The sequence below is a fragment of the Anabrus simplex genome, chromosome 4 (genome assembly GCF_040414725.1).
Source record: "Anabrus simplex isolate iqAnaSimp1 chromosome 4, ASM4041472v1, whole genome shotgun sequence".
Lineage (NCBI taxonomy): Eukaryota > Metazoa > Arthropoda > Insecta > Orthoptera > Tettigoniidae > Anabrus > Anabrus simplex.
In genome coordinates, this window is record NC_090268.1 from 361,197,488 (window position 1) to 361,224,267 (window position 26,780).

A 26,780-nucleotide genomic window follows, 5' to 3' on the forward strand; every position below is an offset into this window, starting at 1 on the left:
CAACTTGAACACGCGGGCACCCCTGGCAACGTTGCAGTAATGGCCTCTGTCTCTTTCACTTAACAGCCTTTCGCTTCATGCTAGATTGGTCGTTCTCATGCTCCCTGCTTCCCCTGACAGCATGTAGGCTGCCCGCCATCAGAGCAGAAAAGACCTATAGTGAAAAGTAAAATAATTCCTTACAGTATAAAAATGAGAAAGATTGGCATGACTATGACAAACTCTAAATTGGATGGGACATACAAAAAAAAAAAAAATGTATATCAAGGCTTTTGTTTTGCTGCACACACGTTTTTTAATTTCGTGTGGCTATTTCTAGCCGAGTGCAGCCCTTGTAAGGCAGACCCTCCGATGAGGGTGGGCGGCATCTGCCATGTGTAGGTAACTGCATGTTATTGTGGTGGAGGATAGTGTTGTGTGTGGTGTGCGAGTTGCAGGGATGTTGGGGACAGCACAAACACCCAGCCCCCGGGCCACTGGAATTAACCAATTAAGGTTAAAATCCCCGACCCAGCCGGGAATCGAACCCGAGACCCTCTGAACCGAAGGCCAGTACGCTGACCATTCAGCCAACGAGTCGGACGCTGCACACACTGAAATGAAATAAAGACGTCTTACCACTGGGCATGTGCCAGACTTGTCCAAACTTTAATTCTTCCTATCTTCGATTACTGTGATGTAATCCATGCTGATGCAACTAAGGAACAAATGATAAAACTGCAGCAAGCTTTGAACTGTTGCCTCAAATTTATTTTTAACTTGAGCTATGATGTGCACATAACTCCTTAGTATCAAGAAATTCACTGGCTAAAACCTGACAAAAGATGTAAAAATCACATATCATACTTGTTTTAACTCCTATATAGCAACTCACATCAATATATTTCCTCTAAATTTCACTTTCTTTCCTCCTTTCAAAACTGTAACGCTCACGCTGGCACTACCCTTGTTATTCCTCTTCACCATTCCCATTCATCTACATATAACAATTTTTTTACTGTGACCAGTTCCAGACTTTAAAATTCCTTACCAGTCAGTGTCAGGGATGGTCATTCACTAACTAAATTCAAAAGATTTTGCCGAGAGTACCTGTCGAAAGCTACCGACTGATGTGTGCACTGTACAGCTGAGAGTGTGAATGGCGAAGGACTGTGTGTGTTTCTCTTGCACAGTTGATAGTTGTGTAATACGTGTAATTATTTTGTGTACGTATTTGAGCAATATTACTTCAAGTTGGTTAATGTAAAGAATACTGTTTAAATTCTCTTATAAATGTGAGAATGACTGTGAGAGTGTAAGTACAACAACTCTGCAAGAGTATGTGTATGTTCAGTCTTCAGCCCTAAGGCTGGTTGGATCCTCAACAGCTCTGCCATCAGCTGTCATAGATGGCCCAGGCATCACTGAAGAGGTGTACTAGGGAAATAAGGTGTGAGGTAGTTTCCCATTGCTTTCCTCTGCAAGAGTATAGGTTAATTTATTTCCAGATAGGAGTTGTAAATGTGGTTAAGTGTAAGAGAGCACCAGGCACCCTAATTTCACAACTCGAAAGAAGCCAAATACATAAATAAATAGAAACAACGAACAACCAACAGTTAACACACTTACTGATATGTTTCATGGCCTAGAGTCTTCTTTTCTTTCACAAGCAAAGTGTCCAAGACTTCTAAAAGACTTTTACAGTAATCCACAATCCCTACTTTGGCTTAATTTATTAATTCACAACTCAAGGTATGTGCAAACACAGTATAGAAAATTGAGAAAGACAATATATGCAACAGTTATGCTGATGAATTACAAGCCTTAAAAAATAAGCTTGTGTGCAGGAAAAACCAGAATTTTAAAACTTCCATAATGATCTCTCTATTGAAACAATTAAAAGATGGCGGTACGATCAATGATAATGAATTTACAGAGTATGCAAATAGTTTTTACGACACCTTCCTTCAACTGCAAGCCGTCCACTTCATGACCGCATCGATGAGTACAATCAACAAATTAATTTAAAGACCACCTAATCAATACTTTTTTTTTTTTTGCCTTGGGCAAAATTAAAAATACATTAGCACACACAGAACTTGTTTCGTCCAATTAGTGGTCATCTTCAGCTGTATAAAGATATCTTAGATGAAAACATTTGGACAGTAAGCACATTAAAACCTTAAAACTATGTCCCATGGGATCCTAAAAACTATTGCTCTAGGTGCTCTAAAAGAAGGGAGTAAGAAGGGTGGGGGGGTGGGGGGTAAGGCAAGACAAAGTGTTTTTAAAAAGTGCCTCACCATAGACGCTTGAAGATATTTTTCAAATATGTTTATTAGTAAACAAGTTTAACATCATGTAGACGTGAATTGTAATTTAAGTATCATCCACACATATTACCTTTACCCCCCCCCCCCCCCCCCTCTTTTAGAGCACCTAGAGCAATAGATTTTAGGATCCCATGGGACATAGTTTTAAGGTTTAATGTACTTACTGTCCAAATGTTTTCATCTAAGGTATCTTTATACAGCTGAAGATGACCACTAAGTGGTCGAAACATGTTCTGTGTGTACTAATGTATTTTTAATTTTGCCCAAGGAAAAAAAAAAAGTATCGATTAGGTGGTTTTTAAATTAATTTGTTGACCTTCCTTTAATACATAGAGAACTTGACACAACCCTTTGATAAACTCAAAGAACTTCAGTGAGTTCAGCGCAGTAGTACTCGGTCATGGAACCAGGTTAAGCAGTGTGTGCAGTGGATTGTAGAAAACAACAGTGGTTCAGAAAAAGTAATCAAAGATGATTTATACACGACATGTACATAACATTTTTGAAGCAAAAAGTGAAACCTAGAAGATTGCTGGTACAGCAACTGAAGGTAAGTGGGTAGAGATTTTAGTGTCATGGACAGTGGAAACACTGATGTGACGTTTGCTTTAACGATCTCAGGAACTAATGCAGTCTTAGAGAGCACGTTTTCGATTGTCAATTGTATGTGGCCAGAAGAAAAGAACGGACTCAATGACAAAACTATTAAGGTTATGATCATGACCAAGACACATTTCTGCGATGTATCTTGCATGACTTTCTATAGTTTCTTTTAGAACACCCACCTTATGAAGGAAATTCAAAATTCTTTAAAGTATCAAATAAAGACTGATCCAGATACTGGATGTGAACAGGTTTGCTTAGGCAAGGATTCAATATAGTGATATTTTTTGTCATTTATTTGTTAAGAAGTATAATTTTTAGATATGTTTGAGAGTGACTATACTGATGTGATTTAAGAATTGCAATATACCAAACCATGTTTTAGTGAATAAAATAATTGTTTTGAAATTAAACGTCATAAACATTGCACGATTGCCCAGTTATAAGATTTGCTTCTTTGATAAACAATCCGTTATATGCCCCAGTGTCCTTTTAATTTTCAAAATCTGGTCACCCTAAACTAGACAGGCTAAAATCAAGAATGTGGATTATACGAGTAAATGATGTTCAGAGGTTGTAGATGTAAGGTCTTGCTATTCCCACTGAACAGTGTATTACAGATATAATGTACACGGGTGATTGTTTATCCACCCTGTCAATATATTACAGTATTTGATTTTTACCTCGTTTTATACATACATGTTTCGGGAGCCTTAACTTCCTTCATCAGCGTTACAACATCAAAATCAACCTTCCGCAAATCCCAAGAACTAACATCATACTATATTTACATTAAACATTGCTTTATATAATATTAACTTTTTCTGATATATATATACACTGCTCTTTTGATATTGTGTGTTATAAGGTGGCAGGTAACATTTTATGGGACACTTTGAAACACTCTTGAACAGTTCACTATTCCTCCTATATTTTACACTCTTATAAATATGCATCATCACCTTAGATGGGTTTGTATGGGTTGCATAATACAAACCGTGGCAAACAACATTTTATCAATGGCCATCTCGGCTAATAAACCCATCTAAGGTGATGATACATATCCACAGAATAACGTACCCCATTCAAAGATTTGGAGGTCGGTACGCCCATGCAATATTATGCCTCCCTACACCTAACACTTTGACCACCAAAATTATCATATTATTGTCGCCATAAGACCTGTCTGTGTCGGTGTGACGTAAAACAAAAAAGAAAAACAATAATCGTGTTCGATAATGTTCCTGGGTGCATTACGTGTTCCCACCTCTCGCCAGTTGAGGAGGATACGTCTAGAATAACTACTCAGACTGAATCTGTTCTCATCTGAGAGGTGCACTCCTTGTCAGTCCAGACCTGATACTCTTGGCACCATTGCAAATGGTGCCGCCGATGTGCGGTTGTCAAATGAACACAATGAAATGTCGTCGGGCAAACAGACCACCCCCATGCAGTCGCCGTGCCACTGTGGAGCATGAAATTGGGTGTCTTGCAGTCCTGTTAAATGTGGTTGCAATTGCACCCGCTGTTTGACATGAGTCTCTTCTTGCCTGTTATACAATGTACCTGTCATCTGTTGCTGTAGTTGACCATGGTTGACCTCCACCTCTCCTTCAGGCAGCAATGCTTGTGGCTCAGAATGCTCTCCATGCACGTGAAACAATACTGTGAGCTACACTCGTTACACTTAGTACTTCTTCCAGTTTCCCGATGATTCTTCCCCATGTGAAGTCATCCAAATGTTGTCTCTGGGTCATGCTGTAATGAATAACACCATCGCAGTGCACCAGTCGCTGATAACTCACACTGTCTTGTCCCTTTCCTTCAACTGCCTCATTTTGTGGGGCCAGACCCATTTAACGCTATAGTAGCGCTGACCTCACGCCAGGTTTCTATGCATGTATGGGAGAACTCTGGCAACATGCAACTGCACTTTCATTCATTTCCACTGAGTAGTTGATATGCTTTATCTATCTTTTCTTTAAGTTTTGTACAGCAGTGTACTTATGCCTTCTGTAAATTCTTACTTATACACTTTTCTTTGTCATTCTCTTCTTATTTAACAACTACTCCTCACTCTTTATTTCTTTCTAATCTGCACCTCCTCCTTAAGCTCGAACTATAATTACTTAAAAAAAACTCTCTTGATCTCTTACCAACGAATTGGTACTGCTTAAAGTTCTACTTTTACAACCTTCCTTCCACCATCATATTTATTTTTAACTATGTCTAAAACAGCTTTGTAATCACTTATAGCACCTATCACTTCAGTTTCTCTATACAGCCCATGTGGTTTTATCAGCACTTTGTCTAGAATATTCTTTCCTATAGCAGGTTCCATCACTTTCTGCTTCAGGCTATTTGTATTACCTTCTCAGTTAACATCTTTTGGTAAATGGAAATCACCCTGTACAATCACATTCCCTTCTGTGTCATTTTCCACACAATTAATTCTCCTATAAAATAATTACCAGTCATAGTCAACATGTCACCTTCCAGGTTTGTATTCCAGGCGGGGTTTCTCCATAAAGGCTGCAGAGCTGCAGGCCTCCCAGTGCTTGGTGAAGGTGAACAAAAATATAATTGCATATCCAAAAGGTTTACTTCCTTTGAAGTAGGCATTTAAACTAACTGTAACTCATTCTAAATCTGTTACGGCTAAAGAGGCGGAGTGCAGTGGTATTCCAAAGAGTAAGCGACACTCAGTTACTAGCAAGTAACAAGGCTGCAGTCCCACTGTTCAGGCCAGTGGCAGCTCATGCTGAATTATGTTGGTGGTTCTGCTCTGTGATGCCCAGTCCATTGCAGTGAATGTAACAGACACTCTAAATTCGTACTGCATACAGGAGGTGCCAGGTGAGCTTGTGTGCATCCATCCTCCAACTCCCGCAAACGCTTTACTCCATGTCCTATCAGTGTGAAGTTCCCGAAAATGTACAGAAAAAATACAGGTAGACGTACATCTCAATTTTTAAGACCCCGATTGCAAGGTGGTGGTGGTGGTGGTGATTATTGTTTTAAGAGGAAGTACAACTAGGCAACCATCCTCTATATAACACTAATCAGAGAGAAAAAATGGAAGGGGTACGACACTTTGAAAAATGAAGATATCGGCCAAAGGAAGACAAGGGCGTGAAAACGAAAGACTCCCTAGCCCTCGCAAACCTAATAGCGTCGGGGTCGGAAAAAAACAAGAGTTGACCAAGGAAGGTCGGATAGGATAGATGAAAGTGAGGAGCCTGGCACAAGTAAGTGGAAGCAATGCCAGGACTCGGCTAGGGCCCCGTGGTCGCCAACCCACGCTCCAAAATTCAGAGCCCCTGGGGCCCCTTTCAGTCGCCTCTTACGACAGGCAGGGGATACTGTGGGTGTTATTCTACTGCCCCCACCCACAGGGGGACCCGATTGCAAGGGACATCGACGATATAACTGACTTGTACAAAGAACAACAATTAAAAAGTTACAAAAGCCGTGCTAAGTGGCTCAGGCGGTTGAGGTGCTGGCCTTCTGACCCCAACGTGGTAGGTTCGATCCTGGCTCAGTCCGGTTGTATTTGAAGGTGCTCAAATACGTCAGCCTCATGTCGGTAGATTTATTGGCACGTAACAGATCTCCTGTGGGACTAAATTTCGGCACCTCAGTGTCTCCAAAAACTGTAAAAGTAGTTAGTGGGACGTAAAGCAAATAATAATATTATTATTAAAGTTACAAAAATAAAGTCTCTCTTCCGCTTATCGTAAAAAGTGGATCTAGTACCAACACACTCATATTTACAGAGGTTCCAAGACCTGCATACATCTTTGGGAGCCGGCTTTCTTAATGGAGAGGGATCATCATGTGATGGAACTAACGTTCCTGTTTTCATTTTCATGACTACCTAGCTCGGAAGAATTCACTACCATAACAGAGAAACATATTCATGATTACTTGTAGGCCTAAGAATTCACTCGTTCGCTTCGTATGAGAGAGAATTTTTTGGTTGTCGGATAGAATTATGCTTAAATCCTGGCCATTTACACAAAAGATAGAGAAATATACCCCCAATCTTAAAGTACATTGTTTGAAGACTTAACATGAACAGTAAATTGATTTAGTGTTACTTAATCACAACCATCCTCTTTTATCATGCATTTCTCCTGTATTTAAGCTATTTGGGATTTCTTTATACTGAACAAAAGCATCACAACTACACTGTAGTATCTGAAAATGTTGCCGTGTAAGAATTTAAAACCATATCAATTTCCACACAGATTTAAAAGCTCTCTATTTACTCTGAGTACAATGGAGGGAGCTTTTTGCAAAACAGCTGAGATTTCAACATCTTCACTCGTTGCAGTGATTCTCTCACAGACGGTGGCGCTGGTGCTACCTCTAGTGTATTATTTACTAACTCTATGGTCTCAGTGACACACATGCGAATAGGCCAGCCGTACAGTTCATACAGAACATTATGGGCGACTCTAGGCCACCTTACATAAAATCAGCTCTCCTAATGTTCAGATGTTCACAGATCTAAACAGGGTTGCCAGATCACCAGTATCTGTATGGGTATCGATCTTTGGCTTGATATCAACTCTCAATATAAAGGATGGGATCGCTAATCGTTGTATATTATATCTTTCATTCTGGTGGTTCTGCAGCTCTGCAAATTGTATTATGGAGCCGTGCCTGGTTCAGGCTGTGCCCAACCCACGTGCTGCGCAGTTCACTCAGTGCACAGAGAAAGTGGAAAGGGAGTCGGGCACTTGTTAAAGGTGGTGTACAGATAATAATTAAAAAATCCTTTCAACATGCACAAAAAAAAAATAATAATAATTACGGAGGAAGCTGCATAAAATAATCGACAAGCCCGAATTTTCTTCAGCAGTCTAGCCATGATACCAACATTGTTTTCTAAAGCACCTTCTCTGTTAGCTGTGCTGGATGGCATAACTTTAGGATCCCTCGTGGATGTAATACCAGGTGGAATTTTAACAGTCGACTCGTTAATAAAATCTGTGAAAATAAATAGTCTCTTCAAGAGTTTCCAGGAACTTCAAAAATAACAGGAATCAAGCAACTGTACAAGCAGCCACAGAGCTTTTACGCGTGATAAATGATCATGACATCAATTTCTGACTTACATTTTTTTACCACATCATGCCTCATGTGGACACATTGAATAACCAGCTACAACATCGTGATGGCTAATTCATGAGTATTCATAAGAAAGTGAATGAACTTCTCCAGACCATCAACATAGAGTGAAACAAGGACCCTCTATTAAACGATCAACCTGAAGAAAACCCTCTTCCAGTGAGGAAAAGGAAAGGAAACAATGAGAACATAGTTGTAAGAGGTGTGTGACACTATTTCCTGTCAGGTAAAAGAAAGATTTGGTTTCACTAAGTATTTGTCTTCTGCGAAGTTGTTTAGGGCATCTTTTTTTTTTTTTTTCTTTCCGTTGCACTGACACAGATAGGTCTTATGGCAACAATGGGATAGGAAAGGGCTAGGACTGGGAAGGAAGTGGCCATGGCCTTAATTAAGGTACAGCCCCAGCATTTGCCTGGTGTGAAAATGGGAAAACATGGGGGAAAAAGTGAAAACAAACCAGCTTTGTTAAATTAAGTATATATTTGTTTGCATATTAAATAATCTGTTATAATTTACTGCAGACTTTGAACTGGAAATCAGTTGTGTTTGTTTGATTGATTATAAGTTTATTAATAGTAGGATAATTCAAGTACTGAATGTCTTTTAGATTAATCACACTGCAAAGTTAGCAGCAGTCGTACTGAGAGAGAAATCCAAGAACCACCAGTGATGCACACCCCGAAAACATCCAAGTTGCCTGTTATCTTTGGAGATGAACCTTACACCTAGCAATGTATGTTTCTCGTCCTTCACTTTTTCACAGCTTACAAATTTTTCTTTCTCCAGTATAAATACTCCCCTGTCCCCTTTCGATTTTATCCTATCCCTACGGGGAAAAAAAAGCCAGAAAAATTTTTTGTATTCATATCACTTCTGAGTCATGATTGAACTCCTATTACAATATCTGGTAAATATATATCTATTAAATTCCTTTTTTTACAATACTCCTTCAGTTTAACAATAACAACTTTATGTCTTCCTTACTTGACTTCCAGCTCTCTGTACTCTCATTACTGCTACCTCCCTATAAACCTTCTAAACTAACCACGTACAGCATATAGCACAGCAGTTGAAGTGAAGGCCATCTGAGTGCAGATCTCTGTCTCCTACTCACCCATTAGGATCTATAAATCTCACTCCAAGTTTCCCACATACCCGCTCAATAGTCTCACGGAAATCCCTGATAACCCTGCATTCAGTAGCCTTCCTAAACAGTATCCCACTGATGACAATCACCGATCCTTTTAACTTCTCCTGCACTATCATAGCTAGATCCCACACATACCAAAAAATAGTGGTACCTATTCCAGCTTGCCTTACATTGCTGGTACCAACAAGAAAATCCACCATCTTCCCTTTACCCTCTTCCTTCCCTTCTATGTTCCTCAATATGTGTCTTAACCAAATTCCTGAATAACACTCCACCCTCATTCCCTTTCCTTACACTATCCCCTGTGCCTATCAATGGAGTTTTCTATGACCAGAGCCTCAACCCTACCAACCTCATTAGATCCCATCTCCTCCTAGTCAGTTATCTTCCCCTAAACCTGCAGAACCTACTTGCCCCTCTTTTTTCCTCTCTCTCATGACCTCTGCCTACTTTTTTCCCTTACCTCTTCTGTAACTGCCTGTAGGGGTGAAGTACAGTGGGGACTTCGAGGGCCCTGGGACAGCTACGGTAGCTGTGAAGGCCCTGTAGTGGCAAAAGGGGCTCCGGTTAAGACGCAGCAGGTTGTTATGCTACTTAGGTTCCAAAATGGGTAAAAATAAATAAGTAAATATATGCAATGTAACTTATACCAGTTGTATAGTATTATTTGAAGTAATTCCACATACTGTATACGAGTTGACTATGTTTGTAAGTATAGGAGATATCATAGTTAGAATTTTGTAAACAATATAAATTTATTAAGGATGAGCTGTATGTTTAATAGAAAAAATTGTTAGCGTAAATTGTATAATATTGTATTCTAGGAAAATTTTCTTCTGCTCTTGTTAATTTAAAATTTAGAGCTTAACAATGATGTATTTTAGTGTGTAACCGCTACTACAGTGGTTACACAAAACAAAGCACTAAACACAGTAAAGGGGGAAGGTAAGAGCAACTACACAATATCAGAAACCACTACACACTCAGAGAAACATTAGCTGAAATTACGCGGATCTCCGCCGACCAAAACATACGTAAATATCAGCAGGGCCAACTAGTGGACAATAAACCAGGAAAGTGGAAGCAGGCAGGACCTACCGAGGGCATGGGCATGGCTTAGATTGCAGATTCCGAAATAAATCAACCGTGATCCTTAAATTTGAAAAATATTATTTACAAATACATTCCGAACAAAATCCGCCAACTTGCAACTTACGAACTATATTCTCTGTGATACACATAACTTAGAGGTTCTTTGATAATATCTTCGTACAAGTTCAAAATTTCAAACCAACTATACATCTAGTTACAAATCCAGTTGTACAAGGCAATTTACAGTGAAGTAAACGTACTCTCCAAAACTCTAGCATACATCAAGTGACACCGAACTACCACAGGCAAACCGCAAGGTAAATATATTAAACTACAATCTACATATTTAGTGAAACCAGAAACGGGAATGCCTCGAAAACCAACAGGCAAGCCCAGCTGAAAAGCTAAGGCGTCATAAATAATTAATTTGGCGAATCTAGGTTAGGCTAGGGCAGACTCCTATACGAAATAGCAACCGAACATTACGGAAATTTTAGCCGGAGCGGAATTCCAGAGTGCTTACCCGAAGGCGGCCCATCCCGGAAGCGAGGCGTCGCACACGACGTAAAACTTCAGACAGACCAAGACAGACTAAGGCAGACCAGGCCAAGACAAGACAAGACAGACCAAATTCTTACGAACGCTGCCTTGCTCTCTATATTTAGGTAAACCCCGGCCTTGGAGCGGCCAATCAGAATGCATGAGTCCACCCATCCCCTCCTAGGTTCACCAATCACAATTCCTACTCGCGTCGTGAACTTTAAATAACATTCTCGAATACACACGCTCACGAACCTTCCATTTCCAGAACAGTCAGAAAATATATTCTAGAAGACATAACCAACAAAATACAACACACCCTGCTCAGAAATTCATGTAACATTTCTGGATACTTCCAGTAGGTACAGAACTGAAATCTACTATTTACAAATACCATATGTTACAAATATGACACAGTACAGGTTAGGTCAAACATACTACCACACTTTACAAATGAAGTCTTCAATAAACATTTTCCACTTCCACTACATTGTTCACCTGTGACAAGTGTACCATTTGCCACCGAGGTAGACACCTCATTCGCAAATAAAGAGATTTTGATTTGATTTGAACATTTCCCTGATCTAGATCTTCCCTCTGCTGTTCTACCAGCAGTGACACATACTGCTCCACACTCACCATTATCTCTCTCGAGCTCTTCCTCTGATTAACACGTTAGCCTTGACGTTAAGCATTAGCCCACCTGTCTTCCATAACTTCTCCCCTTCCTTCCTAACTTACCATACCCTGTAAATGGTTTGAGGGAGACCTACCTTCATTACTATACTTTAATTATCTCCTTTTTACTCTCTACCTCTTCCCTCATACTCCTTAATATCTACTCACATCCACAGTCCCTACACCTGCATTCTCGCAGCAATTATTTCATCTTCTTCACAGAAATATGACTGTGAAAAAAATAAAGTATATTCCACACAAAGATTATATGACAATAAGGCAAGCAAGATACTTGCTAAAAAAAATTAACTAAGCTACAATTCTACTCAAGCATATCCTGATTTTAAAGTAATAAGGAATAAAAGGTTAAACTATAATGTTATTTCTGTATCAGTCAAGTCCACAGTAAAACAGAAATGCACTTTTTACTTTTCCGTAATTTCTGTCTGTCGTGTATGTATGTATGTATGTATGTACACGCATCACGAGAAAACGGCTGAAGAGAATTTAATGAAAATCAGTATGTAAAGTAGGGGGATGAGCCACTAAAATCTAGGCCGAGTGGAATGGTAGTTTAGGGGAAAGCATAAAATTTAATTCTCAAATATTTATATTATTACGGGTGTTATCGATAAATACTAAATATACACTATAAATTGAGGATAATTATGTCCACCTTTTCAATACAAATACAATGTGACGTCATTAACACATCACGAATTTATTACCTTTCAAAAAATTGGGACCGGTTTCGGCATTATTTGTATGCCATCATCAGCCATAGGAAACTTTGTGACAAGGCTTAAGTACAATATTAACATAACATACAACATAAATATTATATAAAAATTGACCATATTCTTACATAACTATTAAAAAATTTTGGTGTAGTCCTTAAAATTTAAGATTAAAATTGGTAGCATATTATGTGCAACATATTATGACTTATTGCTTCTATACAATTTTTTACCAAAGTTAAAGCTTTGTCCAGTCTAGCTTAAGCCAGTAAAGAAGACGGACGTATTGTGTGGCGTGCGCCTGCTGAGTGGAGTGGAGTAGGAGTGGGGAAGCGGTAAGGTCAAGCGGTCGGCAAGGAGATAGATACGATGAATTGGGTAGACGTAGAGGCTATGAGGAAAGTAGTAAAAGAAGTAATACAGGAGGTATGTCCGTTTGAGCAATTAAAGAAGATGCTTCAAGAACAAGTACAGGAGCAAAAAAAGACGAGACAGTGGATCCAGGATTATATGAAAAATACGAAGACGATGATAGAAGGCAGCGAGAAAGAACTGGTGTCACAAAGAGAGAAAATAAAAAATATGGAAGAAGAGATGGTAAACCTGAAGAAAGAAATTGAAGTCTGCAGACAGGAGCGTATGAAGAAATCCATATTTATTTATGGGGTGGAGGAAGATAAGGCAGAATCTAAAGTGGACATTATTTACAAAGTGGTAGATGTCATACAAAAAAAAAATGAAAATAAATTTCAGTGAGGTAGATATAGACAATGTGGAGAGAGTTGGCAAGGTGGGAGGGCACAGGCCCATAAAAGTGTCGCTGCTATCTTCATTGATGGCAGATACAGTGATAAGGAACGCTGGTAATCTACAGTGTGAGAACATTAGAGTTAAGAGAGATTTCGGAAGAGAAGAGAGTAGGAATTTTAAAATTCTCAAGAAACATTTTGTGAAAGCAAAAATTCAGGGATTGAAAGCGTATATTAGTGGTCAGATACTTGTGGTGAGCGACAGGAATTGGACCTGAAAGTGGACAATATCGAAACTGAAATTAATGGATGAGAGTTTGAGGCAAGAAGAAACTAGCAGGGCTGAGAGCTCGAGGCAAAAGAGTTTGCGGCAAGAAGAAAAAACAGGGCTGAGAGCTTGAGGCAAGAAGAAACTACCAGGAATGATGTGAGGCAAGAAGAAAAAAGCAGGGCTGAGAGTTCGAGGCAAGAAGAAACTACCAGGGCTGATGTACATACTGTAAAGGGAGGAACACTGAGTAGATGGGGTTCCTGGGAAGAGATCATGAAAAGAGCTGAAGAAAAAGGAAATGCAAGGAGGATGGAAGTAGCCAGGAAATTAATGGACGAACTAGTGTCGGAGGTCTGCGCGAGGGAAGAAAGCAGAATGCAGGAAGAGATGATGGAAAAAGAATCACAGGGGAAGACAAGTGGACAGAATCGGAGTGAGAATAATGGTTTGAGAGAGGAAGCAGAAGTAAGAAGTGCCGTGATTAAAGGGAGAAGCTTGAGTTTGAAGGAGCTATGGGACAAAAAGGGAAAAATGGAAGGAATAATTACGAGAAGTAAAAAGTCAAGTAACAGTAGTAAGTAACATAGTTTTCCTATGGATGGATGATAAGAGAGGAAGCGTAGTTTATGGTGGTGTTTGTATGTGTGTATTTACTCAAGTAATGGTGCCTGTATGTGTAGTATAATTGTAATTGAAGTGATGGTGTCTTTAGGTAAAAGATGGATGGATTAATTGTATGGTATTTATTCAAGAGATGATATGACGACTGGATTTGAAGTTTGAAGAATGGAAGGTGATGATGAGGGATGGATGATAAGAGAGGTAACGAAGTTTAAACGGTATCGATGATAAGAGAGGTAGCGAAGTTTAGATGGTATTTATTCAAATGATGGTGTCTGTATATATGGATGAAAGATAAGAGAGGCAACGAGGTGACAAGGTGTTTTTAAGTATATTGTAATTGTATGGTATTTATTCAAGTGTCTTTAGGTATAAGATGGATGAATTGTGGAGTTCGATAGATGGATGATAAGAGAGGTAGCGAAGTTTAGATGATGGATGGAAATGAGGAGAGGTAACGAAGTTTAGATGGTATTATTCAAGTGATGGTGTCTGTATGTGTATTCTAATTGTTGAAGTAAATGTGGCCTGTAATAAGATGGATGGTTTGTGGAATTCGATAGATGGAGGATGTGTAGTATAATAGTTATTGAAGTGATGGTGTCTTTAGGTAAAAGATGGATAGATTAATTGTATGGTATTTATTCAAGTGATGATATGACGATTGCATTGGCAGTGTTAAGAGGGATGGATGATAAGAGAGGTAGCGAAGTTTAAATGGTATCGATGATAAGAGAGGTAATGAAGTTTAGATGGTATTTATTAAAGTGATGGTGTCTGTATATATGAACGAAGGATAAGCGAGGTAACGAGGTGTTAAGGTGATTTTAAGTGTATTGTAATGGTATGGCATTTATTCAAGTGTCTTTAGGTATAAGATGGATGAATTGTAGAGTTCGATAGATGGATGATAAGAGAGGTAGAGAAGTTTAGATGATGGATGGAAATGAGGAGAGGTAACAAAGTTTAGATGGTATTTATTCAAGTGATGGTGTCTGTATGTGTATGGTTTGTGGAGTTCGATAGATGGATGATAAGAAAGGTAGTGAAGTTTAGATGGAGGACTGGAACTGAAGTGTTAAGTATGAAAGGTGATGATGGATGGATGATAAAAGAGATAGCATAGTTTAAATGGTATTGGTAAGTGATTCATTAATTAATGGTAGATCGGAAAGCAAAGTTGGTTGTATATGATTATTTAAATTAGATTAAGAATCGTTGAATAAGACGAGCAGGAACAGATAAGTAGTGCAGTGATAAATTTGCATCGTGTGCAGAGTACGTTGTAGCAGAATGTGTGTGCAACGGAAGTATGGAATCAGCAACTCAGAGGGAGTCAAGTAGAGGAAATGTAGGAGGAATGGAATGAGCAAAGGTTCGCGTGTTTACTCAGCAGGGGCACGAAGGTCTGTGACATACATAATACAGCTTAAATTGCATATTCTGGAAAACAATAGAAATATTGTTATATTCATTTTTGTTCATTCCGAACATTATTTTATTTTATTTTTCTGTACAGCACACAGAGTGTGAAATGTGGTTTGTTTTTTTTTTTTTTTTTAATACATAGAATGTGAATATTGGCTTAGGCTGGACATTGTTATTTTCTCTGTAAAGGATCAAATAGGTACTCTTACTGTAGATCTAGAGAAATAATAATAATAATAATAAATCAATAAAGCTTTGTCAGGTTCTTTAAACATTACAAAATGCTGATTTAGCATCCAGTTAATTTTTTTTTTTTTTTTTTCAATCTTTGAAAATTTTTATAACTACTAGGCATTTAAAGGTAATTGTGCATTTTGGTCAAAAATACCTAAAAAATGACATGTATTAAAATGAGTTCACCTATTAACAAATTGGAAACAGTAACCTATTTGTACTAGGTGTAGAGATATGTTACAGTATAAGTCTTTGGTAACTCAGTATCTTGCGTTAATGCCGTTTGGTTATTTAACAGCAAATCGAGTAAAATGATAACTTCGGCTGATATTATTTTAGATTTTAAAACATTATTTGTCCATTATAGAGGTCCTTTGAGTAAAGATTTTTTAATGGGCAAAACAGTTCCTTATTAGAATTGTTTACAGGTTCACTCTGTTTTGGGGTTTGAATAGAATGAAATTCTTATTTCATTATATAATGTTGTTGTGCAATATTCATATACATAATGTTCCGTCTTTGCTAGTGTTCTTAAAATATAGATCGACTTAACAGGAGTGGACTAGTGAACCGGAATTTCTTGGAGCATTACATTCAAGGTCTTTGAGGTTCTAGAAATATCTCGATCCAAGACGGACCTAGGAGAAATATATATATATATACTGCGATTAGCATAAGAATAACAAAGTTTGAGAAGGCACTATTTCTATTTAAATAGAAACTCACCCCAAGCACTACGTTGTCGAGAATAAAGCCAAAGAGGACTGTCTGCTGGAAAGGCAGATAACAGACTACGAGTACTAGAAGAGGGGCGGGAACGTGTGATGTAGGGAAAGGGGGATCGCGGTAATGCGAGGTTATTGGTCGGGAGGGCGTGGATTACGGAGGGGATGGTAGATGAGCATATTGCGCACCGTTTTGTGTACTGGTTGATTTATTGGTCTTTTTAGATTGTTGATCACTGAAATGAGCGTGTCAAACAATATCGTGGGTTTTTCGGATACCTCATTCAGATTATAATTAGGGTTAAAATACTGGTCCAATGATATGAAACATTGTTCAGTTATATCAAGTAAGGGCCCTTTTCCCAATATTTCTACGATGTCAATGTCATGATTGATGTCATGAAAACTATGTTTATAGTCATTTATGTGTTGTCCTATAGCTGAAAATCTCCTATATTTAATGGCGTTGACGTGCTCATTATACCTAACCTTAAAGGATCTCCCTGTTCGTCCAATGTATGTACTATTGCAGCTGTTACAGTGAAATCTGTATACGCCCGATTTATAATGGGTTTGGTGCGTTGACTAGTTTAGCATTATGGAATATGTCAAGATTTCTGTTGTTGGTTTTAAAAGAAATGTTGATATTTTTCTTGAATATTTTTGTAATTCTATATATGGTAGGATTATATGTGAATGTTCAGTAGACTTTTGGTCTAGTTATTTCTTTTTGTTTTTTAGGTTTGATTTCGGTCTGTGCTTGAACTTATAAATTATTCGCTCTATGAAACTACAATTATAGCCGTTATGGACTGCAATACTACGTATTGCTTTTAGTTCTCTATTTAAGTCTGATTTTGACATGGGAATACTAAAAGCCTGGTGTATCATACTATTATTGGTTGCCCGCTTTTGGCTGGGTGGGTGTATGGAGTCATTATGAATGGTTGTGGCGGTATGTGTTTGTTTTGTATAGATCCTGTATTTAAAGGAATGCGGGAGCCGAGTGATGGTTAAATCTAGGAAGTTAAGGACTCTGTTATCCTCGGATTCTATTGTAAACTTAATATCTGGTTCAATATTATTAAGGTGTACCAGAGTGGTGTGTGCATCTGAAATGTGCTGGTCCATAACTATAAACGTATCATCAACGAATCTGGCCCACAAGAGAATGTTATTAAATTTATCATTTTCTATTCTAGTATGTTCAAGGAAATCCAGATATATATCAGCCAAAATGCCAGATGCTGGTGACCCCATGGCCAGCCCATCTTGTTTATATATCACTTTGTCGAATGTGATGTAACTGCTATTAACTAACAGTTTGAGGATGGTTATAAAATCTGCTATTTCTAATTGACTGAGCTTGCTGTGGGTACGTAGATTTTTTGAAATAATTGACAGTACTTTTTCTGGTTTTATGTTTGCATACATGTTGATAATATCAAATGAATGCATAATATAATGGGGTTGCATTTTAAAGTTATCTAGTTTTTTAACTAATTCTACAGTGTTAATCACGGATTTGTTTGCTTGAAAAGTATAGGGTTTTCTAAGAAATTGTTGTATAAATTGCGCTGTCTTGTAAGGAGGGCTCGGTCTAAAATTTACTATGGGACGTATCGGTACTCCTTCCTTATGGATTTTTGGTTGGGCTTTGACCGTGGGGAGACCAGGGTTCATATTGATCAGTTTGTTTTTCTTGCTGTCAATCAACAGGAAGGTTATGTTTTTTAGTATCTGTTTTAGCTTTTTTTGAATGGATTTAGTTCGATCTTTTTTTCTATTATTGTGAAAGAACCGTCTGTAAAAAAAATTTTTGTTTTGGTTATATAATCAGTTTTTTCCATTATAACAGTGGTGTTTCCTTTGTCTGCTTTGGTGATGATGGTTTTTGTGTCTTTAATCTTATTCTTAAGCTATAGGATCTTTTTTCGGTTCTCGTGTTGCGTTGAATTAGTAGTGTAAACCGGTGCATTTAGAATTCTGTTTAATTGTTTCTTGGCTTCATATCTAACCTCATTCTGAGTGTCAATAGGTATTTTGTTGATGGCCGCTTCTGTTTCTATTACCAGCTGTTTGGTCATGTTCGCTATATTATAGTTAGGCCAATTATGCTTGGGGCCTTTAGAAAGAATAGCGATTTCTTCTTCGTCAAAGTCAATGTTGGAGAGATTAATAAGGGGCGGGTGAAATTGATCTAGAATTTGGCTATGTGTGTTATTAAGGGTAGAGTTCCTGGACGGTCTGTTTTCTGCATTTGTTTTATTGGTTAGGGTTTGGAATTTATGGTCTAGTGTGTACTGTTTCTGGAAAAGTATAGTGGTTAGCTTGCTGTATACTTTATCTTGCAAAATATTCCATTGTGCATTCTAGTACTCGTAGTCTGTTATCTGCCTTTCCAGCAGACAGTTCCTCTTTGGCTTTATTCTCGACAACGTAGTGCTTGGGGTGAGTTTCTATTTAAATAGAAATAGTGCCTTCTCAAACTTTGTTATTCTTATGCTAATCGCAGTATATATATCTTTCTCCTAGGTCTGTCTTGGATCGAGATATTTCTAGAACCTCAGAGACCTTGAATGTAATGCTCCAAGAAATTCCGGTTCACTAGTCCACTCCTGTTAAGTCGATCTATATTTTAAGAACACTAGCAAAGACGGAACATTATGTATATGAATATTGCACAACAACATTATATAATGAAATAAGAATTTCATTCTATTCAAACCCCAAAACAGAGTGAACCTGTAAACAATTCTAATAAGGAACTGTTTTGCCCATTAAAAAATCTTTACTCAAGGGACCTCTACAATGGACAAATAATGTTTTAAAACCTAAAATAATATCAGCCGAAGTTATCATTTTACTCGATTTGCTGTTAAATAACCAAACTGCATTAACGCAAGATATTGAGTTACCAAAGACTTATATTGTAACATATCTCTACACCTAGTACAAATAGGTTACTGTTTCCAATTTGTTAATAGGTGAACTCATTTTAATACATGTCATTTTTAGGTATTTTTGACCAAAATGCACAATTACCTTTAAACGCCTAGTAGTTATAAAAATTTTCAAAGATTGAAAAAAAAAAAAATTTTTTTAACTGGATGCTAAATCAGCATTTTGTAATATTTAAAGAACCTGACAAAGCTTTAACTTTAGTCAAAAATTGTATAGAAGTAAATAAGTCATAATATGTTGCATATAATATGCTACCAATTTTAATCTTAAGTTTTAAGGACTACACCAAAATTTTTAATAGTTATGTAAGAATATGGTCAATTTTTATATAATATTTATGTTGTATGTTATGTTAATGTTGTACTTAAGCCTTGTCACAAAGTTTCCTATGGGTGATGATGGCATACAAATAATGCCGAAACCGGTCCCAATTTTTTGAAAGGTAATAAATTCATGATGTGTTAATGACGTCACATTGTATTTGTATTGAAAAGGTGGACATAATTATCCTCAATTTATAGTGTAAATCTAGATTCAATACGGACCAAAATTAAGTTCTTAACTTTAAATAAATACTAAATAATTTAAGTTATCTAGAATTAAATTTCCAATCATTTATGTCTTATACATTTTTACCGTACCGGCTACGATATGATACCACAGATATTCATGATTTAGAATATTTGTTGCTAAGTCCATATCAACGCAGAACCACGAGAAAACGGGAACAGAATTTAATGAAAATCGGTATATAGGGTCAGGGAATAAGAAACTACAGTCTAAGCTATAAACAATTTTATTCACCCTGGATGAAATTGTACTTTAGGGGAAGGTGCATAAAATTTAATTTTTAAATACCTATGTTATTGTTCCTATCGAAAAGACTATAACAAAAGTTATAGGGAATACAATTTCCAATAATTTATGTTGTATTCAGTTTTACCGTTTTATGGTATTTCAGTCAGAAAACTTAATGTGAAGGCCTATCGAAAGCGCACAACATTGATCAACAATAACATTACAATGACCACTGTTTGTTGTGATGTTCTTTGTCTCTTATGCTGGCACTCAACTCCGATAGATGGGATTACTGCTGCGTACCGAGTATGACAGCCTGGCTGAATATTAGCGGGAAATAGCTGGGGAGTTAGAAAACTTTCCTCTTTAGCATGCCATTCCTCTGGTTCACACATTTTCTGATACTGCTGGTACGTAACACACTGGTTCATCATAGTATTCCAGCTATTTGATCCCTACGCTGACACGTTGTTTTGAATGAGCAGTGTGCAATCTTAAGGCAGAGGCTCACTTAATAGTAGTAGTAGTAGTAGTAGTAGTAGTATGACCTGGTCTAGAATTACAATTTAGACCTACTCCAAATGATAGCACCACAATTCACTAAGTAACTCAAAATTCAACCCTGAAAAGAGCCTATCTTAAGAAAAGCTTCTTCCTCTTAACTTTTATTAAATCTACATTAATTTTATTCCAAATTAGCAGTGACGAAGGCGTTTCTCCCTGGATTCGAGGAAAAATTTTCCTCCAAGTCAGATAGATTTTTCTGCTGCCAGTGTAGTGAATTGAGGTTTTCTGACTCATTGGGTACTCCTACGAAACAGATTAGTAAAAGGGCACAGTTTTTGCCCTGAGACTCTCCACTATTCGACACCCCCACCGCCGAAAAAAGACTAAGAGTGCTCACGGATCACGGCTGTCTGCGGCTTGGTCATTGCAGCTCTGGAACTTTGTATGAAGGTTATGCCAAAAGTTTTTAGCAGCGAGTAAACTGTAATTCTGAGAATATTGAGATTATTTTCATTTGAAAGAGCGATGTTTTTTGACCTTGGAACATGTGCGCGAAACCCCTCCTAGCGGTAGTTCCTCCACAGCGAGGGAAGCACAGGCAGTGCTGAGTCAGACACGGTGCAAGATGGATCTGACACGCCGCGATTTTCGAGCAATGACTTTTTATGATTATAAAAAGAAATTAAGTGCTGAAGAATGTTATTCTTCTTTGCTGCGCGTTTTTGGTGAGGCTGCCCCTTTTAGAGCCACAGTTGGAAATTGGTTTTGCGTGTTTTCAAGGTGTTGGCAGTCAATTGAAGATGAACCTCATCCCGGTCTCCCAGTAACAGCTGTGACTAAAGAAAACATTGATGCTGTGAGGGAAAAGATCAAAGCAGATCCACATCTTACATTTTGTGACATTGAAGAGACCTTAACTATTGGGTCAAGAGCAGCGCTGACCATCGTTCACGATTATTTAGGCCTTACCAAGAGATGTGCCCGTTGGGTGCCACATTCCCCGACAGAAAGCCAAAAGGAGGAGAGAGTGGACTGGTGTCATTTCATGCTAGAAAAATTCAATGGAGGGCAGTCTGAAGACACCTACAATATCGTCACAGGTGATGAAACATCGGTCTACCATTAGACCCTGAAACGAAGAGACAGTCTTCTGTGTGGTGCTTTCCAGGGGAGGAAACACCCACAACAGTTCGACGAAGTCGGAGCTCCGGAAAGAAGATGGTGGCAACCTCTTTTTACGAAAATGGGGCATCACACCTCTGTGACCTTGGACACACGTCGTACAGTCAACGCTGAATGGTATGTGAATGACTGTTTCCAAAGTCCTCGCCACTTGGAGGTCACAGCACCCAAAGTCCAAGAGTGGGCACCTTCTGCTGCATCACGACAATGCATCTGCACACAGGACTGCCAGAACAATGTTACCTCATCACCCCTATTCACCTGACCTGGCCCCATGTGACTTCTTTCTGTTCCCTAAGACCAAGGCAAAAATACATGGGCAGCGGTTTTTGTCAGATGAAGAGGTCACTGCACTAAGTGACATCCCGAAAGAAGCTTGGACTGAAACGTTTTCTAAGTGGTTTCAGAGAATGGAAAAATGTATACGTGCTAATGGGGAGTATATAGCCCTCGTACTGTTAGATCAGCGGCATAGTACTGTCCATTAAAAGTAACAAAATATGTGGTTTTTCATTTGATCGAGCATTTCATATGAAAGCATTGCTTTCAATCGCTCCATTCCTACTGACGTCATTGTAATGATCTATGTTCATTTCAGGTGGGAAAACTACTAAGGGCCGGTATTATAATAGAGGTTTAAACTGTTGGTTCAGTTTAAACTTCGGTTTATCTGTTAGTCGTGTATTATAAAACTTAATCTTAAGACAGTCTTTCTAAGGATGTAAAAAGGCAGGTGGAGAGTGAATGTATGTCATTAGAATGAAAATTCCCCAACCTAATAGTGACTGATTTATTTATTTATTTATTTATTTATTTATTTATTTATTTATTTCATACCACCAACAGAGATGTTTCTCCAATTACAGGTGGCTTAGTCATTATGCATTAATTATTAAAAATAACAATTGTTAGAAAGAACTTGATATCTAAAAATAAAATAAATACAACATTATTAACAAGTAGAGTAGCAAACGGAATTTACAGCACATTAATACTTTTTCAAGTTTAAATATACTTACTGTAATATCTAAAAATTAATTTTAAAAGTAGACTTTTTCAGGTTCAAAGTGGACTTATGACCTAAAATACTTAATATCTAAAAATGAATTAAAAAGTAGAAATACAAGCGGGCCTACCATTACAATAAAAATTCCCTAACCCAGTCTTCACATGAGGAAGGACGTTTGGCGACTTCCTAATCGCGTTTCTAAGGTAACGTTAAGAGCTATGCAATTTAATACAATCTTGCTCACAACGTGTACACTACCTAACCTAGAATTCTGTATACAACAAAGAATTCAGTAGTTTAATATAAGAACTGTACTACAATTCTAAAATGCAATTAAGTGTATTCTAATTACAACAGGTTAACTAAAACAATACAAATATAGTTAAAACTAAATATTTAGGCACATGGCCAGTTTTATGTGAAGGAGGGGGCTATAATGCCAAAGAATCACATGCTACACAAAAATGAAACATAAAATAGTAAGATGCTTTAATTAAACAATCCTATTAGCCTACACATACAATAGTTACATATTATTTTACAGCCCACTAAAGCATAACATGAATTATATTAAACTACAAAAAATACAACACAATCATTTCATAACACATACATAGCCTCCCTCAATTTTTTGACCATTCTAGTATCTGTATCTGAATATTCAGCAGTAGTACATATACACAAATCATAAGCGGAAGGTTATTTTGTGACCGTTTTTGAAGTTTATTTTTACTGTAGCAGGAAATGATACAGATTCTGATTCCCATAGCGATCTTGAAATATTTGGCCTGAATGAGTAAATTCATAATTCCAATATACTCTGTCTGTTTTTGGAAATTATAAACTTTCCAGTTAACTCTTTCTTGGTTGCCAGAGTTTTGCCCCAGTGCGCCAATCAGTTGGCAACTAGCACACCTACCAAGATGCATGGCTAGTTCATGTAGTGGAGGCCGCTGTACAGTAGGGTTGGGCACTATGTCACTGTTTCGGCACAATGTGACGGTGCACAGTTATGCTCCGCTGTTCCAGAACACCGAGTGTCAATTGTTCCGAAACATTCTCAAGCGAGCCGGAGACACTGACTCGCTGTCCCATCAGAAGCGCCACTATGCACTGCCCTTCGCCTACTAGCTGAACTGTGCAGCGGGCGCACGGGACGCGGGACTGTAACTGCGCAGTGTAGAGAGAACTTCGAGAGGCAACATTACATACTCCCCGCCAGTGGGAACTGGGAATGTGCCTGTACGGAACGTGCTGTGTGGTGTGTGCCTGTGTGTAGTTATGACATGGTCCAGCATAAAGCTGCAGGGAATGTGAACGAACAGTCGGAACACTGAAATTCGCGCCCACTAATCACGTTTAAAGGGTGCTTTTAGGTTAAGATTTTTCCGGTCAAAAAAATGCACGTAACACGGTTACAATGGCAGTGCAGGTGTTTAAAAGTAACCAATTCAAGAATATTTTCACCAGTTGAATGTATTGTGAGTAATTAGTGAGTAATTAATATCTCGAAGATTTCCCTCAACACTTTCTCGGGGATTGACGTTAAACATTAATTTGGACTTTAAGGAAACTTTTAAGCCCAAGAAAAATATGGGTCGTCGCTTTGGAATTTAAAATATAACTGGATGAAAAAATTGTTGTACTTTCGTGTTGTGAGGCCGGGCGCACATTGAGAAGCAGTTGGCCGCAGAGCGGAACAGCGCGAAGCTTACGAAACTGCGAAGTGGACGTGAGCGCACATTGCCACGCAGGGCCTCGTCGGTTTTCAGAAATAACATGTTTTCTTTAGACTCTGTGATATTGGGGCATCCAGTATAAAGAGGCTCTTTTTTTCCTTTTTCTTCAAGCATTCGCGATTTTTCTCATTTTATTAGTCATCTTCACAATTTCCCTTGTGCTGATGGCAACGCAGTTATTCAGCTTAAGCCAATCGCAATAAAAACAACCACCTTCGCCAGTTTACAAGACTGAACAATATTTCTATGATACCGATGTTCGGCGTTCATTTGGACTAAGCAAAGAATTTAATACATGATTAATTTTTAAATTTTTTACGTTGTACCGACACAGATAGGTCTTATGGCAACGATGGAATAGGAAAGGGCTAGGAATGGGAAGGAAGCGACCATGGCCTTAATTAAGGTACAGCCCTCCCCCCAGCATTAGCCTGGTGTGAAAATGGGAAACCACGGAAAACTATCTTCACGGTTGCCGACAGTGGGGTTCGAACTCCCTATTTCCCGAATGCACGTTCATAGCAAGGCGATCCTAACCGCACGACCAACTTTCATGGTAAATTCATTAATAGGATCACAGTGGGGGCGAGGGAAAAATATGTATTTACAAATGTACTGCTAGATTTTCATCTAGTTGTCACAAGACACAAGATACTAAAATCAATCAACATTGACAATCTGTTGTGAACGCGTTTGCATTTATATTGGACAAGACATGATAAATGATTTTCCATATTTATCTCTTCACATAAATGTGATGATGGATGACGGCGACGGAGTCGGCGATGATGCTCTCCATAATTAGCATTACATCTTTGTCTTAAATTCTATATGTTGCGAGAACTTGGGTCACGGATTGTTTCATAGATATTTGAGGATTACTTTTTTTTTTTTGCTGTTTGTTTAACGTCGCACTAAAACATCGAAGGTTTTCGGCGACGGAAGGGTGGAAGATTAGGAAGGTAGCGGGCGTGGCCTTAATTAAGGTACAGCCCCAGCATTTGCCTAGTGTGAAAATGGGAAACCACGGAAAACCATCTTCAGGGCTGCCGACAGTGGGGTTCGAACCCACTATCTCCCGAATGCAAGCTCACAGATGCGCGACCCTAACCGCACGGCCACTTGCTCGGTGGATTACATTTTAGGCCTTTCTCTAAACTACCTTGTTACGCAGCGTGAATAAAATGATTTATAGCCTAGACTGTAGTGCCTTATTCCCCGAATTCACATACCGATTTTCATTAAATTCTGTTCAGCCATTTTCTCACGAATATATATACATACATACATATATGCGTATATACTGCATTGCAGTCCACATGATTCACATAGTACCTACAAAACATGGTGAGACTGAATGGCTGTGGTAATTTTCTCCTCCATTTCTTAACTAACTGCGTGACACGTGCGAGGAATGCGCGTGGTAGGCGGAAGTAGGTGCAGAACCGGCCTGCTCTGCTCTGTCCTGCCCTGTCTGTCAACTTGCGATGGTGCAATGATTTGTGTGGATTATAAAAATCTGCTCTGCGCTGCACTGCTTTAGCTTACTTTCTTCAATATCTCAAAAATTTCCCTCAACACTTTCTCGGGGATTGACGTTAAAAATTAATTTTACTTCAAGGAAACTTTTAAGCCCAAGAAAAATAGGGGTCGTAGCTTTGGAATTAAAAATATAACTGGATGAAAACATTGATGTACTTTCGTGCTGTTATGCTCTCTGCACTTCGAATTCCTTCCCTCTCAACTTCCATTTACTTTCTTCAATATCTCGAAAATTTCCCTCAACACTTTCTCGGGGATTGATGTTAAATATTAATTTGGACAAGAAAAATATGGGTCATCGCTTTGGAATTAAAGATATAACTGGATGAAAAAATGTTGACACTCCAACACAGGGCGGCACACAGCCGGTATCGACAGGCAGACACAACCAAGGCGGCCAAGGCCAACTAATCTATCTAGTGCGGCCTTGGCACAGCACTTTCGGTTCAGGCACATTCCAGCTGAAGTGGAGCATGTCCTGTTGCCTCTCGAAGTTCTCTCTAGGACGCAGTTACAGTCCTGTGTCCCATGTCTCGGCACTCTGTACCGAAACACGCCTCAAGCTCCTAATGTTGCGGAACAAGTGAATGTTCCGGTCTGCCCAACCCTACTGTACAGGCTACTTGGAGCCTCAGGCAGCGCTAATGCGCTACAAGAGACCTTGTATCACATAAAAACAGATGCCTGCTATGCCATCAGATGATACAGATTCTGATTCCCATAGAAAACTTGAAATATTTGTCCTGAATGAGTAAATTCATCA

General features: G+C 38.5%; 1 protein-coding gene across 3 annotated transcripts in view; it reads right to left on the reverse strand.

The window, feature by feature from the left end:
• Positions 1-26,780, reverse strand: part of LOC136871990 (microtubule nucleation factor SSNA1) — a 258,249-nt gene that overhangs the window by 198,660 nt on the left and 32,809 nt on the right. The gene's annotated exons all lie outside the window — the stretch shown is intronic.